Source organism: Danio rerio, chromosome 6, assembly GCF_052040795.2.
Source record: "Danio rerio strain M-AB ecotype USA chromosome 6, GRCz13ab, whole genome shotgun sequence".
NCBI classification, from domain to species: Eukaryota; Metazoa; Chordata; class Actinopteri; order Cypriniformes; family Danionidae; genus Danio; species Danio rerio.
This window is the reverse complement of record NC_141026.1, coordinates 34,842,501-34,863,899: the sequence shown is the minus strand read 5'-3', so window position 1 is coordinate 34,863,899 and position 21,399 is coordinate 34,842,501. Positions and strand designations below refer to the sequence as shown.

Below are 21,399 nucleotides of genomic sequence, written 5' to 3'. Positions count from 1 at the left end.
TCATGAATTAATGCTGAAATCTCAATGGCGTCACTTTGTATAGGCCCGTACAAAAAGCCAATCTCCATGCTGGAATTTAAACCAGAAGGACTTTAAACAACACAAAAACAACCCAATTTTGACTTTTTAGAGAAATATATGTGTCCTAATAATGTTTTCAGCAACGTGGAACATATATATGACTGTCAAAAAATCTTCTTAAAAAATGTGTGTTAGTGTTTCGTGACCCCTTAAACTAATTACAAACTTTTAGGTTATTACTATTACAAGAACTAATATATGAATATATATATAATATATAATATATGAATTTTTGTCAATGGTATTTCTCAATACAAACCCTTATTATTTACACTGTCAGTTCAAAGTGTATTAAATATATTTTTACGTTTAAACAATATTTGATTTTAAAAATGCAGTATAAATGTATACATTAAGATTATTGTATAAGATTTAAAACTCTCTGTAATGTCATTCCATTCTGTCTTGATCATTTTAAAAGGCCAACGAATAAGACATAAAATTAGATTGAAGGTTTGTTTTCTAGAATAACTGTTATTCCTACCCATATTTCCTGCCAGTATTTCTCTGTGTCACAACCCCCAGCCTGCTTCCTCCTCTGCTCCCTGCTCTCTCTCTTTTCTCTCTCAGTCTCCCTCTCTCACTCTGTCTCTCTTTCTCTCTCTGTAGGTTTCCCGGTGTGTCGAGAGTGTGTAAACGGGTGTCAGTGTGGTTGATTGGGGATTAGAATGGAGGTTTATTCACTGCGGGGAAAGTGATGCGGTGATTAGCGTGCTAGTCGCGGTGCCAGCCGCGTGCTGCTGAATTAGCAGCATGTTTGAATGAGATAAAAGGGCCAGGCTTACCCCCTCCACCCTGACTCCACATAATCCCACTACAGCTGTGAAATGAACAGGCCTCTCCCGGCCAGCCAGGCCTCAACCTGCCTCAGAGCGTGCACACACACACACACGGATATTACAGCACCCACGGGACCACCACCTACGTGCTATTACCTACACCGCCTTCTGCACTCAAGGTAAGGTCATCCGGCAGACAACAACACATGACATGCCATCCTTATCAATCATTCCTTTTTATTTTTATTCCTTTATGTAAAAAAAAAATCTGCCTCCCAAGTGGGAATGCACTAAAAGCATACATAAACATGGCTGACATAAACTTCCTCCATTACCACCAATCAGCTTAGTGACATTTGGACTGGCAAAGATACGGTACAGAATATTTCGCTGGACGTGAAATAGCAATAGCAAAACTGATGAGTCAACCATTTCAAACAGTAAACAGATAATCTACACTTCTTCACCAAAAGCAGTATAAGTCAAATTCACATTGCATACATGATTTGCAACACTTTCAAAAAAGATATTCTGTGCATTACAATGTGGAGATCCAAAAATAAAAGTTCAGTTTAATGGCAATTTTCATAATAATATAGACATCTGAGTTAAGTTTAAAAGTGTCAGAACGTTTAAAGGAACAGCTGACCCAAAAAATAAAAATTCTACCATGGTTAAAGGGGTAGTTCACCTAAAATAAAAATAGAAATAGAAATACTTACATACAGGGGTTTTTACCAACACAGGTTCATTCAGAAAACGTAGTCCAGCGGACGTTTCTGAAGACCGCGAATTGCGTAGCCAGAAGTACGTATGGCTGCATTTAATTTTTTTTAAGCTACACTACAGGCCGGTATGATGCTGTTCCTTTTGGCGCTTATCAGCTGACTGCTTACCTCTGTGTGGAGAGCTTTCCCACCTCAACTAATTTGTCCAGTTAGCTCTTCATGTCAACGGTGTGAGTTGAGAGGCAGAGAGTTGACTGCAATGACGACTGGGTTCGAGACCGGAGAAGAGTGGTTTCAGAATTCAGGAAAAAACAAAAACAGAATCCAACAAATAAAAACAAATGAGTGAACAACAGGGTGAGAATGTGGTAAAATCTGAAAACGTGGTAAAAATCAGACCAGGTGTTTTCAGGACGGCTTTTGTAAACCGTCGGCTGGGTTTAGGGAAGTAAGCGGGTGGGCGGATCAATCGGTAAAATTGGTTCGGTTTAGTGAAGCAGGAGGGTGGGTTGGTCGATTGGCCAGTCGCCCAGTCAATTATTCAGTCATTCAGTCAGTCGACAGCACCCTCCGGAGGGTTCACACGAGAATTCGGGAAATGAAAGTTCCAAAAATACATACCTCCTGGGATGTATTTTATGGTCTCCAGAAACGTCCACGTGACTATGTTTTCAGAATGAGCCTGGGTTGATTTTTACAGTACTGGGTTACCGCTGGAAGGGCATCCGCTGTGTAAAACATATGCTGGATAAGTTGATGGTTCATTCCGCTGTGGCAACCCCAGATGAATAAAAGGACCAAGCCGAAGGAATATAAATGAATGAATGAATGAATGAATGAATGAATGAATGAATGAATGAATGAATGAATGAACATTCAGGGATTGAACAATGAAACTGAAATACTGGTGTTGGAGGTTTCATGGCTAAATTTGACAAGCCTGATGGCCAGGCTTCATTGATTGCACATTCCACCAGTAAGAGAAGAGTGTGAAGGCTTAATTGGCAGTGTATCAATTTTGCTTAAAATATTGCAATGCACACAACATTATGGGTGACATGACAAAGTTCAAAAGAGGACAGATTGTTAGTGCACAATTCACTGGAGCTTCTGTGACCAAGACAGCAAGTCTTTGTGATGTATCAAGAACCAAGGTATAGGGTAATGTCAGGATACCATAAAGGAGAATGAATCACATCTAACAGGAGTAATTGTGGATGCAAGAGGAAGCTGTCTGAAAGCAATGTGCAATTGCAAACCCAGATTTTATCAAAAGAAAAGAAAAAAACAGCTGCACAACACACTGCAGAATTATATATCTACCCCAACTCTCTTGCTTCCACCAGGCTTTGGCTAGGCTACTATAGCCAAACTTTTGGCCACTTTATGGCTCGTGTCAATGCTAAAGTCAGGTGCCAGCAGTAAAAATCTTGAGCTGTGGACATTGTGAAACATGCATTGTTCTCTGATGAGTCCACTGTTACTGTCTTTCCCACATCTGAAAGAGTTAAGGTGTGGAGAAGCCCCAAAAAAGCGTACCCCTTAGACTGCTGCATGCCCAGAGTAAACCATGGGGTGGATCAGTGAGGGTTTGGGCTGTAATATCATAGGATTACCAAGGCCCAATACTTGTTAAAGATGGGTGCATCCCTGCCATATGATGAGTTATGCGTGACAGTGCCCAGCAAACAATTTTGTGTTTAACAGACATCTAATAGATATCTAAATGTAGACAGCTTAGCTAAAACAAGGCTAAACTTGGGCTGTCAGGGAAAATCTAATAGGCATCTAAGAATAGCCCAAGGTGTAGTCATTCATTTCTGTTTATTTCATGACTAGTCTAGTTTTTGGCTATTTTCAGATGTCTATTAAATTTCCTGTGACAGCCCAAATTTAGCCTTATTTTAGTCAAGATGACTATGTTTAGATGTCTATTGGACATCTATTAGACATTGTTTACAAACACAAAAATAATGCTTGCTGAATGTTGTCAGAGGTGATACAGGACAAGGTTATAATTAATTTTATAATTCACACACATGGGGTTTGTTTTGCATACAGTACATTCATGGCTCGTATCAATTGAGAGAAAGGAAGAGAGTGGGCTCTGAAAGCAATGCTTTACTTTATTTTCAAATAAACCCAATTGTAATGTGTACTGTATGTGTATATAGGATCTTAAAACCATTCAAATTTGCACTGTGTACGCTCACCTCTACTTACTTTTTTCAGTCTCATGTTGTTCCAAACCTGTTTCCTTCTTTTGTTGATATTGTAAAAAGACCAAACAGCTAAAGTCAGCCGCTGCCTTTCAACATGAAAAATAATACTTTGGAAGTCAATGGCTACCAGCCAAGTTTTATAACCAAGTTTTTGGTTATCAACATTCTTTAAAATGTATTTAAAACTTTAAACATACAACTTAGTGATATCAGTACTGGCATAGATACAACATATATCATAGCAGGACATAAAATAGCAGAATAAATGCTACTGAATTAACCATTTGACAGTGAAAACAAAAAAAATATTCCTCACTTCTATGCCTGAAGCAGTATGTCAATTTCATATTTCATTCAAGAATTCAAGCGTAACACTTACATGTTTTGTGCAAGGCAAAGGGGAATTTGAAAAATAGTATGTTTATGTCTGAAAACCACAATATTTCTTCATGATTCTGCGGCACACCCATTATTTATTTTTATTTTTTAGTCAAAACGCATCCCCTCCCCCTTTTCCTCCACCTCACCCGCTCTCTTTTCCATATTTAGAGAGCCACACGTTATTATTTGCCATCTTTATTCTGCTGACTCGGCGGTAAACAAATGAACTGAGATGTACGGCGAACATTATTGGGCAAGATGGCCAATTCTTGCATGCAACCATTAACAAAATGGGCCCTTCCTTTGTATAATAGTGCTTGCTTTGTCATATGGGAGATTTAATTTTCCACAGTTTAAACATTATTTCCTAAGTTACAAGCAGTTAAAGCAATTAAGAGGAAAAACACACTGATACTTGTATCTGCTTGGGGGAGTCCAGAGCTTCACCTTATATAACTGCTGCTTTTTCAGACAATATAGAAACTTGAGTTACAATTACAAGTGCTTAGGAAGAATACTTTACATAAACAAATTTAAATAGGGATAGATTAAACAAAATGATCGGTCACAATTTATTTTGATCGTCCATTTAATGAATTTATGTTACATTGCATCTATGCCAATTAATTCTCATTACATCTTAAATAGACTGTAAGGTTGGGGGATAGGGTTGGGGTTAGGGTTAGTGTGAGTTGACATGTACTTGCAAAGTTCTTATGGTCAGTTAAATGTCTGTTGAAGGAGCACTATCAACAGATATTAAGCAGACAGTCTGCTAATACTCAAATGGAAAAAAGTGTTATCAAATGATCTCACCCTTATTTTGTGTCAAATTTGGAAGAGCTTCTTTCTTAAGGTTCTGCAAAATATATTCTGAAGAATGTTGGTAACCAGACAGAAGTCATTGGATTTGCTTCAATGGTTTAGTTACCAATATTCTTTAAAACACTTTGTGTTCAACATTACTCTGTAAAAATGGAAATGACCAATTAGTCATGACAGCATATGATTTTAGTTCGTTGTAACTTATTAAAGGAAGGTAATCATGTCCTAACTTAATTTTATAAGTTACACAAGCTGTTTTAAGTCTGTTTAACATAAGTTCAATAGACTCATAAAGTTAATTTGATTCAGCTTCAAAATGCAAGGCAACCAGGATTTTTTTTACAGTGTAGAAAATAGTCACATTAACTGTAGAATATGTGTAAATAAAGGATTACGAATCCTTCCTTTTTATGATGCCTTTATTGTTATTTAATTTTCTTTACCCTGTTAAGTGAAAAAAAGAATTTAAAGGTACCTTATGTGCTTTATTCATTGTTAAATGCTAACAATGTGAGTTTGAATGCCATTTTACAGAACAGCAATTGCCATACTACCGAAAGCAGCAGCAGATCTCCTCAGATCTAGAAAATAAAAAAAAACATTTGAAATTGAACTTTCTGAACAGTGAAAATAAGGCAAACAAACACATATCAGTGATTCAGCATCTACATTTAATAATGCTAAAGAGCTTTAATATGAATTAATTAGATTATAAACCTTGCCATTTTATTTCATGAGTAAGTGCATAGTCTGTGCTTCTAAATGGCTGCATTTTAATTTCTGTCATGGGCAAACAGCCAAATTGCTTATATGTAATATATAATGTTTCTGTTTGTAATTTTAATATTTTTTGCTAATTATTAAACTAATGTGGAACTCTGAATCTGCTTTTCATTTCGCAAATCTGCTACTGTACACAGAAGGTCGTATTTCGGTCACGGACACATGCTTGAATTTCAAAAAGTGTGAAAAATGAAACTGTTTCGTCAGATCACCAACCTGATAATCATGGGCATAGGACTGGGGCAGAGCTATCTATATTTCTCTGCCAGACACAAAGGCTATTAAAAATGATTGCTTTAGCATCTCCATTTGGGGACAATAGTGTCACAGAAATTACAGCTTTACGTAAGTATAAATGTATGTAACTACCTTATTAATAAAAGTAATAAAGATATGAATGCCTATTAATGCAGCAGACATGATGTAGACAGATTAATCTGTATGTACAACATTCCCTTGCACTGAGCAAATTGAATTCTCTCTCTTTCAGACAGTGTCAGACCTCTCTCTCTCTCTCTCTCTCTCTCTCTCTTCACAGAGTCTTCATTTGTTCTTCTTGTTATCCGGGTAGACAGAGGAATAAGCAGTTTTCCCTCTGATTCGTTTAGGGAGCATCTGCTAATATCATATTGATGATAATTTTCCTGTAATGCACCATTTGCACTAATTGTGATGCAGGGAGTGAGTAATGTTATCTGACGGCCCCTCGGCTTCTTCACCGCTCCTCACCACTTAATTTCATGATCGTCCCTTAGAGAGGGGATGTGACAAGCTGGTCATAAACAACCATCTCCTCCCCTATTTCCTCCATCTATCAGGACTTCTACTGATGTGATACTGGGCTTTTTATTTAGGTGTGTTCATTTTAATTCTAGGACACCTTGACTCCAGCGAATACCAAACTTTTTTTTAAAACTTTATTCGTACTAAAAACTAACACCTAGTCTACTACAGCTGAGCCTGGATTCCACAAGTGTGTTATCCATTTTTGTTAATGGGTGAAGTTTTGGTGCACCCCAAAAAAGATATTTAAAATAAAGTATTTTGTCTGCTTTCTTAAATAACTACATTACACAATACTTGTACTTTTACTTTCAGTACTTGAGTAGTAAATTTTATAATGCACTGCAATATTTAAGTACAAAAAATGTTGAATATTTTAGTAATTCCACTTAATTATGGTGTTTAAAGAGCACTTCAACTTCTACTCAAGTCACTTTTTTGATAGAGCACTTGTACTTTTACTTAAGTCTGGGTCTATAGTACTTTATACATCTCTGAGTAAAAGTACCAAATACTGCACTAAAATTTTACTCAAGGGAAAGCAAAAGTACACGTTTTGAAAACTACTTAGTAATTACAATTTCTCAGAAAAAACTACACAATTTCAGAAGTTTGAGTAATTGTAATTTACTTTACACCACTACCTATGGGTTGTCAACGCTCAGATTTCTCAGGGATACAACTCTTGAATTGCTAAAAAAGGTCAGTTTGTCTTGTGATATAACAACTGCCCTAAAGCTTTTTGAGATTCACTCCCTAAACCAACCATTATAGAAAAGAAGATCATACATTGTGTGTGTGTGTATAGGTGTGTGTGTGTGTGCGTGTGTGTGTGTGTGTGTGTGTAAAGTAGAATTCATGCGTGTTTCTTTGTTTTTCTATGGTTCTGCATGAGAAAATGTTCAATGCTGATAAAGCATGTTTCCATACACAGAGAACACACACATGGATGTACACAAACACACACTGAGGCCTGAGGGCACGAACAAACCTCTGGAGGGCCCCATACTTGAGAAATATAACAAGGCTATTGTCACCCTGTGTGGAGGTCACACTTAAACAAGCAGAGGCAAGCCGGCAAAAGCCACACACTTCTTCTATCTCGGCAGATTAAAAGGACAAAGAAATAAATCATTGCATCTGCCCTGCATCTGTGCAGGAACAGAATGGAAGTGAGTTTAGGAATCCTTTTAAGAGTTTTGGACTCATTCGAAAGCTATTTGGCCCTTATACACCTTTTTATTCCCTAATCAGTCTTTTAAATTTTTTTCTGGATTTGTTCTATATTTCCTTATTCGTCATTATAGTCTAGACCCAGAGAGAATTCCCATTTTCCCATTTTTGATTTCAAAATAATTATTTTTTTATTTCTTGTGTTTAAGAAATCAAAAGTGTGGATTCTCTACTATAATAAATGCATGTTTATTAAGCTTTTTATTTTTTTTAATGTCTTTTCAGCAATAGCTACGCTTCCATCCACCTATTTTTATGCGCATTTTGGATATGCACATAAAAAACGGTTGATAGAAACAGCAAGACGTGCATACATTTTGAAAACGCAAATTAAAAATATATGCTCATAACTGAGTAGAATAACGTTTTATTTGATAAGAAAAGCTGCACATAAACTACGATAGAAACAATTTTACCAAACAAATTCCAGTATATGCATTAAAAAAAGTCCTGTGATTTTGTTGTAAGAGATCATGTGATAATAAAAATGTGTGTGAATGGACAAACCAGCTGGCTGAGCACACGGTAAAACATCTGAAATGTCGTTTTGGTCATTCTAAAACACCTTACCAGTTCAGTATTAGTGTTATTATATTATTAATTACCTCCAGAATCTGGAGCGTCTGTGCTCCCCATCCCTCTCCTTCAAATACCACCGCACAATCACTGCATGTCAGGATTGCCTTCCGAGGCGCAAGTAATTTATTAAATGAAAAAAAAAAAGATTTATGCAGAGTCTCCTACTACAGCAAATTCTTTTTTATTGTTGATATTGTTTTTATTGTTGATATTTGGTGCCAGATAATCAGGTAGTGACGATTTTGTTCTCTTTGACTCGTTAGATGGAAATGCTGCTTTATTCGCACACCTTTTATGAGATAATCCAGTTTTGGCCATAAAGTTAATTCGCATTTTTGGATGGAAAAAAAAGCTTATGACATGTAATTGAGATGTCAAGCAAAAATAAAGTCAAACAGGTTAGTAATAAGTGAAGCTGTTAATGCCCTTTGTGGTGATGTTTAATAATCCACAACTGAGATTTTGAGAGATTCAATGTGTGTGTGTGTGTTTTTTTTTTCTACCAGAAAGACTCGGAAGGGGGATAAAAATTGTCAAATTTATTGAGAGCGTAAAACATTGCTATTTCAGTTACACTTTATGTATGGTCCTTTGGCATAAGCCCTATTGATGATCCAGGTCTCGTGAAGAGCTGGCAAATACTGCCTGAAGATGAAGGCATGGCAGAGCAAACCCCCAGCAAGAATGGGGCCCAACCTGGTGGGGGTGGTGAGGATATGTGGTGGCTACGTCACCCATGAACAGTGAAAAAAAAATTGTTTAAACAGCTTATTTTATAGCTCACTTGATTATTATTTGTTCAATTGATAATTATGAAGAATGGTGTAGAATTAGAGTCTTCCTGGTAGAACCTTCGCCGAAGCTTTCATTTCTGTTGATTGTATCTACACTTGTGACTGAAGTCCAAATAAGACTATAAAATATTCTGCACTCTCATGTCATTTGAACATTCTTAACAGCTTTGTGGAACTTTGCTTAATTGGATGATAATTCAATTAGGGCTGTTTAGTTTCACCTGGCGTGAAATCTTAAGTGGTTTAACAGAAAGAAAGTTAACATTTAAGTCTTGAACAAGTAAAAAACTTGTAACACTTATTTTCAGTGCAGGGCTAGATCACTGTACAGTAATCTCTCCATCAGTCATGTCACAGACAAACATGTATTATTCACTGAACTTTATGGAATTTCTCTTTATGAGACTTTGTCTGGACTGAGGTCAGTGGTAACACACACACACACACACACACATGCGGGTATACTTGATTGGTTTATCGAATGCTGAGGTTAGCATATTTGATCATCCTTAAAGTGCATGGGTTCACTCAGCCCTATATATATGCAAATCCATCTCATTCTTCTGCTGCGGCTGTAAGCAACAATCTATGAGAGCTATTGATTAAGAGGGTGCTGCCTATTCAAAGTCACATGTGTTTGCTCATGTGCATGTTTGTTTTCACAAGTAGTAAAACACAATTAATACATATAAATTCCAGATCATTGTACCAGAAAAAAGATAACTCTGAAAAAAGAAGAAATGATGATCAACTTCTGGATTCTAGCTTGAAATCATTTGAATTGAGAAAGCTCGATAGCCACTGTTTATTCATGTCAAACATTATCAAAACTTTTATAAAATCATGTTGTTCACTAAATGTTCTGCTGCATTCCAGACACCAATATTTTGAGGAATAATAAAAAAAATGAATCACTGTCTGACAATCTAAGTTATGCTTAATAATATAATTATTTACAACAATATAAACATTATGATCAAAATTGTTAATTGTACATTTGAGTATGTATTTGTTCCATTTGCTGTTTAATTTCAGCATCTTAATAGAGCTTGAACCAAATAGTTTACTTTGCTAGAGAAATGCATGGAAACCTATTCCATTAACCAATCAAAGTTTTTACAAGAGTTTTTACTGTTAATTAATAGCAGAACCAATAAACGCGGTTTGAAAATGTTCCCAAGACACAATATGAAAAGTGAAAAAGTGATTACCACAAGAAACAGTGATCTTTGTATTAAAGATCTTTCTTTGAAATACAGTAAATGTTATAATAAATGTGCAAATTAATATTAATAAACAAATGGCATTTTTTGACAGATGACAGGGTTTAACTTGCAGCATCTGAGAGCACCTGCTTGTGTTTGTTTTTACAGGAGAGGAGACATGAAGGTGCATGGAGAAGTGGAGTGTGTGGAGGTCTATATACTGTACAGTTGAGCTTGTGTGAGGGAGGAGACATTTCATGAGGTTATTTCTGCTGATTCATCACATTTCTCTCTGCGTGTTGTTTTTGATTTCTTTTTCCCCTCAGAATTATGAACTGTGTGAACTGCTATATGCGTTACAGAAAAAGGTCGGTTCACAAAGATGGATGTCAGAAGAGCGAAAATAATAAATAAAGAGCAAAAAGGAAAGAATTTTTTTGCATGATTTGAAAGGATACATAAACATTTTGAGCCATGCAGAAGCATAAAATGGAATTGCAGAAATAAATAGTTAAAATATATAGACATATACTGTAAATAGTTGAAGATTTCATGATTTCTAAAAGTTCATTCATTCATCTAAATAAATCCATATTTTTGTTTCAACCATTTTCTCACACATTCTCATTACACATAAGAATAAGTTCAATCTCAGAATATTATTTTTCTTAGTGTTTAATAAAAAATCTTTTTCCAGTTTTTGTGGATTGAAAAGATTGTGTTGATGCTAGAGTTTCTTTTTGGACCTGTACCTGTGGACTTGTTCCAACCCAGGTTTATTTTGAAAATGTACCCCTATATACATAACTGGAGAGAGCAAGACATGTCCCTAAAGCAACGTTTTTTTTTTCTTCTTTTTTTTGGGGGGGTGAGGGGGGGGTGTAAATTTTGTATTATTTAAATTATGTAAATTATGTAAATTTTTGTAAATGTAAAAATTCACGACCTCCAGAAAAGTGTATAGAGCAGCCTTTCAGATTGAGCCTATGTTGAATTGCTCATTCAGCAGATTCAATTACAAATGTAAGTATCTTTTTTAAATATTATTTTAATCAATAATATTAAAATAAATGACTAATATTAATAAATGTTTGTTGGTTTGCTTGCTTTTTAGCTTGAACATTTTATATTGTAAACATTTTTTTTCAATTGTGACTCATTTAACCATTGCATCTCTCCAGTAACCAGTATATCTGTCACACACACACACACACACACACACACACACACACACACACACACACACACACACACACACACACACACACACACACACACACACACACACACACACACACAAACTGTTTACTGTATTCTATCCTCCTAACCCAACCCTGACAAAAACAATTTGTATTTTTAATTTTTCAAATTACTTCATTCTGTGTAATTCATGAGCTGTTTTCCTCATGGGAACCAAACAATGTCCTCACAAGGTCAAAAATTTGTATTACTATTTTGGGGATATTTGGTCCCTACAACATATAAGCAGTACACAAGGTGTATAAGCCAGATATGGCCAAACTAAGCCCTACGGGCCAAAGTTGGCCCATGATTACCTTTGATTTGTAGAATAATGGGGAGTGTTTAGAGATAGTAATTTCAAATATAATGTAACTTGTTTGTTTGTTTGTTTGTTTGTTTGTTTGTTTGTTTGTTTGTTTGTTTGTTTGTTTTATTGTTAGCAGCTAACTAAAATCAAAGTTATTTTTTGTAAGAAAGTTTTTTAAAAAGTTTTCAAAAAGTAAAATAAATAAAAATAGCTAAGTGAATTAATTAATTAGAAAAAAATAATTAAATAGTGTAAATGAATGAGATTTATAGATATTGTCACCAACAGACTTTGGTGAGCAGATTCTGCTTGAATGGTGTATTCAGCATTGAACTCCACTGTGTAATGAATGTGACTGGTTAAGATTTTATTGCAATAATTATCATTTTAAATGTTTTAAATGTTAAACAGGACTTAAAGTAATGTTTTCTATTTATTTTTTAAAAATTATGAAACAAATTAGGAAATTACCCCATGGCAACTTTAATGTACAGTAATACAGCCTGGTATATTCAACTTGAGGGACATGAAGGAAATACCATGACCCTAAACACAAACACGCACACAAATGTTTTGTAAAAACCCTATGTTTGTGACGGTTTGTTGTGTTTTTTCCTCTTGAAAACATTAATATGTAGTTGCTGTAGAGACAGTGGCATTATAAAGCCTGGAGTTTGTGAGCGCATCGAGTGGGATCGATGTAGATATTCAGCGCTGGCCTCACTGCACTTGCAGTCCAGTTAATGTCTCTGTTCCACCACCCTGCGTTCGCCTGATAACACTTACCACACTCCGCTTGTTTCAATACAAAACAACTTTAATTAAATCAGGCCACGGCCAAGGTTAGGTTCTCTCACATTCCTCAAAGAACCCACAGTGTGAAACACAATCCCTAATGGAGTCTACAGCAATATAACTTTAGAAGGAAATGCAGTAGAAGGTATTATCAAACAACATAATGCAAAACCAGCATCATAACATATACATTATTCTTTTTCTGGCTAAAATATATTGTAACACTTTATAATAACTATACATAAGTAATACTTTTTCAAGCATATAGCATATAGTGAATTCATTATTCGTTAAGCATTAACTCAAAGATGGAAGCAGTTTATATCTGCAGCTACAAAGGCTATTCTTGACTTATAAGCACATTCATATTGTGCTTAATACACTGTAAACAAAATCCAACTCACAGATTTTTTTACTCAGTTTAAAATTGTAAGTTAGATGGACATATTTTTAAACTCAGAGCTAAATTTACTCCTAAAAATGATTTAACTGCATGTTTGAAACTGTTCAATGAAAGTAAAAAAAATCAGTTGAGGAGACTTTGAATTTTGATTTCTTTATTTGAGCGTTTACCACTGTAAAAAATAAAAAGCTGAGTTAACTTAAAAATTTAAAGCAACCGGCTGCAAAGAAATTTTGAGTTAATTAAGCTTCAGTGGTTAAAGTTGAGCCAAATTATTTCAAAAAGTATGCTTGACTTAAAGCAGATTTTTAGTCAACTTAAAAAAAAAGTCTCTTTAAAATTTTAAGATAACTCAGCTTTTTATTTTTTGCAGTGTAATACTTTCATAGTCTGTGACCGATTAATTTTTCATAATAAAATTAAGTATTGCATTATTTACAAACTACTTGTATTTAAGAATAGTTGGTATTGAAAATCAACATTTATATATTTTAATATTCAGACATATAGTAATGGTTACAAAGTATGTTAAGAAATGCTTTATTAACACAACTTCATGCAGTTTTGTGACCTAAAGTGAGGATTATTTATGATTTTAAATCTTTCTAAATCCCTTATAAATGACAAAAAGGCTCAGTATCAAATGAACAATCATCTTTGCAATCCTATCTAAGAAATAAAATTACTGTAAACTTTAAACATTGTTGAATGACAGAAGTGTCAAAATACAAAATAAAATTGGATAAAAAAACAACAATATATTATGATGCAACATTTCAATGTTATTTAGTGATGTTTAAACTGTGCAGTCATTTTATTTTAGATAAGGATGCAAAGATTTATTTTTAGTCTTCACTAGATTAGGTCACAAAACAGGAGGAGGTTGAGTGCATAAAGCATTTATTTACATACACATTAACTATTTTTCAGTATATGCCTGAATAATAAGAATGATAAATATTCATTTGAATCGTTTAATAATCATTTACTTAAGCTTTTTGAATGTTCTTAGAAAATCACCAACTATGCTTAAATAACTGCTTTGTAAATAATGCAATACTTAATTTAGTCATAAAAAAAAGTATCCTTAGCAAAGCATGAAAATACAATCATTAAGTCAAGACTTGTAGCTGCTGAAAGATTTGTAGCTGGAGTTATAAACTAATATGAGTTACTGTAATGCTTAACAGATAATGAATAAACTGTTTACTAATGCATAATAAATGGTTTATTGTGTGTAGTTATTATAAAGTATTACCAAATATATTTTAAATATATGCTGAATGTAATTTGTAAGTCTAAGGCTCAATAAAATATAATTTTGAAATGAACATATATTTTATTTCAGCCTTTATATCTTTTAAGGTAATATGTATTTATTTTTTATGAATAGGAGTACAATTTTTATGCATGCTCCTTGGTTTGGAAATTTTAGACATCAAACTTTACTTTGTTAATGTACTTTCATACACAAGACAAGTTTGACTAAAATCTATTTAGGTGTATTTAAATTAATATTTTACTTATACTGTATGCTCAAAATACAAAATATGTCAAAATAAAAATGTATCACACATATTTACCAAATATATTTTTTCCAATTTTTATTATAAATAAGTGTTAAGGAAAACAGGTGACGGTATTCAGTGGTGTGTTTATGTGTCATGAAGTGCATGTATGAATGAATTGCTTTGTTTATTCTCAGTTAAAGATCTGACAGACAGACAGAGCAGTCTGACATGAGCATCTATAGTCAGTGTAACTCGAGGCCAGAGAGATCATCCCCACAGCAGATCTCCTGGGCTATTATCACAGCCTGACAGCATCAGACTAAATATTGTCACAATGTTGTGGGTTCATCCAATAAATCTACACTGACTGAGCCTTGGGGATCAGACCTCTCTAACACACACAGAGACTCTTTTGACTCACACCAGAACAGACACGTGTGATGCACAACGATTCACTTGATTTTTTTAACAATCATAGACCTACACAAAGAAGAATGTGAACATCCAAATATGTTAATTGTTACCTAATTATTTCACACAGCAGCATTTTTAATACATTACAGCAGGGAGTGAAAAAAAAAAAATTCTGATCCAATCCACAGCATGACACAGTTTTGTTTTAATGTGTGTACACATTGCACTTTATATGCTGATGTACTATAAATTCTGTACAGAATCACAAGATCTGCAGGATTATTCTGGCAATAAACGTTGTATGAAAGGGCTTTTACTTTTCTCCCTTTATCCTGTCCTGACACTCAACTGGAAATTTTCCAAAAAGAATAAATAAAACACCATATAGTTTAGGTATGAAGAAATCAAGAAAAAATAGTAATATCAAATCAAATAAAAATAATAAGTAACACATTACAATTGACAAATTAATGAATAGCTACATGTAATTAAAGCACAATTACTTTGTTGTGGGATTATAAAAAGCAAGTCATTCATTTTCTTTTTGGCTTAGCCCCTTTATTATTCTGGTGTCGCCAACTTATCCAGCAAATGTTTTACGCAGTGGATGCCCTTCCAGCTGCAACCCAGCACTAGGAAACAGCCATACACACTCAATCACACATATATACTATGGCCAATTTAGCTTAGCCAATTCAACTACAGCCAATTCAACTACAGCACATGTCTTTGGACTTGTGGGGGAAACCGGAGCACCTGGAGGAAACCCACGCAAACACAGGGAGAACATGCAAACTCCACACAGAAATGCCAACTGATCCAGCCGAGGATTGAACCAGCGACCTTCTTGTTGTGAGGCAATTGTGCTACTCACTGCGCCACTGTGTCTACCAAAAGCAAGTCAGGTGTGATAAATAATATTAAATTATAATAAAAAGAAACCCCCCTGCATTCCCCCACTGAGCATCATGGACAGCATTGTGGCAGAGGAGTCATTCAGGTTCCATTTCTTACGACCTGAAGTGGGAAACTCACATTGACTCACATTGTCAAAAAAAGCATAACAAAGACTCTACTTCCTTCATCAGCTGAGGAAGTTCAAACTTCAAAAAGAGCTGCTGAAACAGTTCTGCACTTCCATCATTGAATCAGTCTTCTGCTCTTCAATAACTGTCTGGTTTAACTCTGCTACCAAATCCGACTTCCGAGGACTACATTGAATAGTTTGCACTGCTCAGCGAATCACTGGTACAACCTTCTCTACTCTCCAAGAACTGTACTTATCCAGAGCGAGAAGAAGGAATGCCAAAATCACTCTGGACCCTTCACACTCAGCGCACTGCCTCTTTGAACTTTTACCTTCTGGTTGTCTCTACAGAGCACTGTGCACCAGAAACTTGTTTCTTCCTTAAGGCAATCCATCTAAAAAGCACTTGATGATAGAAATTGTGAAACAAACATCTTTACTTTCTATACACTTTTTATACACATAATGTATATACCATTTTGCACATAACAGCAGCACATATAATGTTGTATATAGTAATATATTTGTACATACACTTGTCAATTTGTATATTTGAATTATTTACTTCTATTTTTAAAATGTATTTATTATCTGCTTTTTGCCCAATCTCTGCAAAAAAAAAAAAAGGTGCCTTGATGTACTGGAATGTTAAAAATGTTACTATCAGGGCTGGAGTGGGACTCCTTTTTAGCCCTGGAGTTTCAAGCCTTAGACCGGTCCACTCAGTTCATGACTGATTATTAAAATAACATTATTTCCAGTTCAGTTTCTAATGACACTACCACGTCTTTTTCAAGGGCACAGCTGCTTCAGAACATTAAATGTTTTTTATAAATATGAGAACATTTAAGGATAAATCTCCAACACTAGCCTTTAAAACATCACAATGTCCTTTCTTATATGGATACACCTTAATAAACTTATTGGGAATTTCACAAGAAAAACAGTAGTGTGCTTGGTTTTAACATAACTTTATTCTTTCATGGGTTATTTACAAGCCTTCCTCACATATACTTATGAGCCACAAACAGGACGTTAATATCACCAACCATTCCCATTTTATTAAGGTGTATCCTTATAAATAGCCCACCCTGTAGATATTCAGTCCTTTGTAGAGGTGGTCAGACAGAAAATAAAAATAAAATATGTACACCTACATAAGTAACCCAAACAGTATTACATGTCTTAACACTAAAAATAAAAAAATAAATAAATAAATTACTCAGACGAGGTTTGAACTCAGGTCGGCATCATTGTAATGCAACGTGCTGACCACTGTACCACAATGGCACTGCTTTATTGGTGCGTCTGGAATAAAAAAATAAGTATTGCACTGTCATCTGCAAGACTCTTAACCGCAGTCTTACTTTCTGTTAATGGCTTAATCTTTTTCTCCCCTTTTTATATTTCTGATCAAGCTATGTCAGATTTGTTAATGTAGTGAATCATTTAATTTTCATTGATCAGGTGTAATATTCATTACAATTAATTCTTCGAATTCTTATTTTCACTAAGGTGCCGCTGTTTGGGGTTGAATGATAGTTACGTCACATTAACCTGCAGGCTGATTTTTGCTCACGGGACTGGGAGAAAATAAATAAAAAGAGCGGAGCTGTGGCAAAATAATGAATAAAAATAGTGAGGCTATGGTCAAATAAATAAATACATTTTAAAAAGTGCGACTGCTGAGAGTGCCAACAGCTAGGGACACCCACCCTCGAGGCCTAAAAAACTAACCGGCCCATCGGAATTCTCCCGGTCCTCCAGATTAGCCAATCCAGACCTGGTTTTCCTATAATACAAAGTTACTTCTCAAATAAATTAACATGGAAGATTATTTTGAGTTTAAGTTATTTAATTATCCTGTTTATGAAGACTGCAGAGTGATGCATGAAAAAAATAATAACTTTGAATAATTGTTTAAGTAGTTTGTGATGTATTTTAAAGTGTACCCCCTAAAAGTACAAGTGGCCCCTGCCCAGCCCCCAGTTCCTCTGGTCTAAAACACACACACACACACACACACACACACACACACACACACACACACACACACACACACACACACACACACACACACACACACACACACACACACACAAAATAATAAAATAAAATTGTTCAGTAAATTCTCATTTAGTGGACCCAATGCCAAAAATAATCTTTTTAATGTTTTGTTTTTTGATAGGGGTACCATAGCTGTACAAATATATACATTTTTTGTCATATAATTTTTTTGGTATTTGTGGAAATTTATATATTAAATTGTGACCATTCAACAGAAATATGAAATGTGAGAGAATGTCATTTAATTCATTTAAATTTGGTAAGATCACAACACATTTTTGCTATAAAAAAAAAAAATTAAAAAAACTCAAACCATTTTTGTGATTTTAATCTTATGGACCCTCAGTTGATTCTGTCTTCTTATTGGCCTCGTGAATGTTTATTCTTTGGTTAGTTCCACCTCATGCTCCTTTTCACAGATTAACGATGAAATCAATCTGTGCGATAACCATTTGGACAGATGTCACGCTAATGGTGCCAATAAGAGCGGGACGGAGATGATAGTGAGGACATGACCATTGGTGACCACTCTGACACTGGCAGTGATAAAGACATCAAGGACAATGTCTATGGGAATTTACCTCCAATCAATATGTCTAAAGACACAGATTTCAGAACTATTTCCTCAATAATAGTGCAATCACTCGTTTAAATTTGACAGGGGGCGATAAAGGACAAAAGAAATGTAAATCTATTAAGTCCAAAGACAAAAGGAATATATAAAGGTTGAGAAGAGGGGAGGATGAATAAAAGAGTGATAACAGAGCAGTAGATTAAAAAAATAAAGACCTTAGGGATAACTAAGGTTGTATGTACAAAATGTAAAAAAAGCTCCCTGTCAATCAGCCACTGAATCTGCAAAAGATCTATGGGTCAAATCAGCTGTACTAACCCTCGGCTTTGCCCGTCAGATGTGCCATATTCTACTTTGTCATGCATCACATGTCAGAGGAATAATTCAATCCATCTCCATCCTTCCATTTTCTCTCCTCCATTCCCTCGCTCACCGCGATCCTCCATCCTGCACTGATTAATGTTAATTTCATCATAAGTCTTTTTCAGCTCAATAAACTCTCCCTCCCTCCCTAAATCAAATTGTTACTGATCATACTTGACTGCTGAGCTACTGTCCTGCCCTCTTTGCCATGTCACACACGCTGTCTGTCATACCGCATATTTCTCCTGTTTCATTAGAAATCACCATAATCATTGTTTAATTGAACACCAAATTAGTCAATACCAGACTAACGAAATTTATTCTGAATTTTGCACCATGAATTAAATGTCAACATATATAAAACTATGTTGACTAAACAATATATGGACTCCTCAATATATGAAATCTTCAATGCCCATGTAACAAAATTTGCTCTTAGAATGTTTTGCTAGTGCTCGCATGAAGTCATGAAAACATTTTTCTAAATATTTAATGCACAATTTAGCCTGTGAAATATGCAAATGTCATACCACCTAAATGTACTTCAAGTCAATTGCGGTGTCCCAATTCACATACTACCCATCCTAAATAGTTTTTGAAAATCAAATTAGCATGTCTCAAATAGTAGTACAGTATGTTGAAAAGAGTATGTTAAAGGTTCCCGGATGGTTTACTGTTGCTGGTAAAAAATTTAAGAATAGAACCGTCCATACTCTAACCACTGATTTTGCCCACAGTACATTGCGCATTGGACATTAATTCGATTAGAACTACAAGTGTGGGTGAACACTGTAAATAAACTACAAACATGATGGATGTGCGAGACCAACCGTCAAGTAGGCTACGGTTAAGAAGACCTTCTTGCTGTGAGGCGGCAGGGCTACCCACTAAGCCACCGCGTCATCCTATGATGTTTGTATGACTGTTAATTAATATCTAGCCAACTGGAACATATCTAAACCATGTTTTCTGTGCTATTTTTCATCTGCAACAAAATTCAGAACTTATATAAAGAGGTTTTTGGACATTAATGTCTGAATGCATAATTACCTGAGCAGATTTCTCTGCATGAAAGACCCGTAAATGGGAGATTAACCTGCTGCTGTTTGTCCAATAAGGTAGGAAGTTAAATATGACAGAAATGTGAATGATGTGTGGAGATGATTGACAGGACTCATAACAAAGCAAAATAATAATGTGTTAACGAGGAAATAGTATTTCCCAAAGCTTACTCTTCTGTTACACATTCAAAAGCATATACTTTTCCTTCACAAAAAAAAGTACATACTTTTAGGGCGTAGTATAAGTTTGCGAATTAGAACGCATGCAACCCTTTTATTGAAAGTATTCCCAGCAGGCACACAACATTATAAGACATTATTATTAGGTTAGATTTAGGTCATGACGTCAGGTGACCAAAATTTTATGTCTAGCAAACGTCTAAGGACAACAGTAATTTGACGTTTAATAACGACATCAAATTACATTGATATTTGGTTGATTTCAGGTTTTGTTCGAAAGTGACCAAAATCCAACGTCTTATAGATGTCATAGTGGTAACGTTCACACAACATCAAGGTGTAACATCATTAGATGTTGATATTTATTTGATTTTAGGTTGATTTTAGGTTGAACATTGGACTTTGACCTGACATTGGGTTCTGACGTCAACCCATTTCCAAACAGAATCCAACGTCCCCATGATGTTGGGGTACAACATCAATATGACGTCCTGTTTCTGCAGGGTACAGTCATGTGCAGGCAAAAAAAAAAAAGGCCAAAATGGCAGCTACACTGAGATCTCCATATAAATGCAGCACAAAGTGGTAATTTTCCATCTGTTTCAAGCTATGAATCAGCAGGAAACAGTAATTTTATTTTATTTTATTTTATTTATTTATTTATTTATTTTTTGCCTACCGGGGTAGTATTTCCCTAATAGTGAGACATCACATAAAAACTATCAGTAGGTCTGCTGTTTATACCCTGTATAAAATGAGTTGCTGACTATTTTTTCTTAGTTTTTTATGTTTTTATTTCATAGTTGGGTCAAATTTACTCATAGGTAAAATATAGTAGCTGACTTAAAACATCAAGCATGTACAACTGTATGTTGTCATGACTTTTTTGATCATTTTTACAGCACATACTGTACTCTTGATAATACGTTAATCTTGCCATACCAAGTTGGGCCACTTTTCCTGCTTTAATCCTTTCACTTAAAAATGAATGCTAATAAAATCTAAATAAAAGGTGTTGGAAATATTCCTCAGAGAGTTTGGTCCATATTGGCATGATAGCAT

The 21,399-nt window shown here is 34.9% G+C and overlaps 1 non-coding gene across 1 annotated transcript; it reads left to right on the top strand.

The window, feature by feature from the left end:
• Positions 1-690: 690 nt before the first annotated feature.
• LOC147836405 (uncharacterized) lies at positions 691-21,330 on the top strand. The gene is made up of 4 exons (XR_015493879.1): positions 691-1,039; positions 10,562-10,655; positions 11,346-11,416; positions 18,579-21,330. It is a non-coding gene; the product is annotated as an uncharacterized LOC147836405 (transcript).
• The last annotated feature ends 69 nt before the right edge of the window (positions 21,331-21,399 follow it).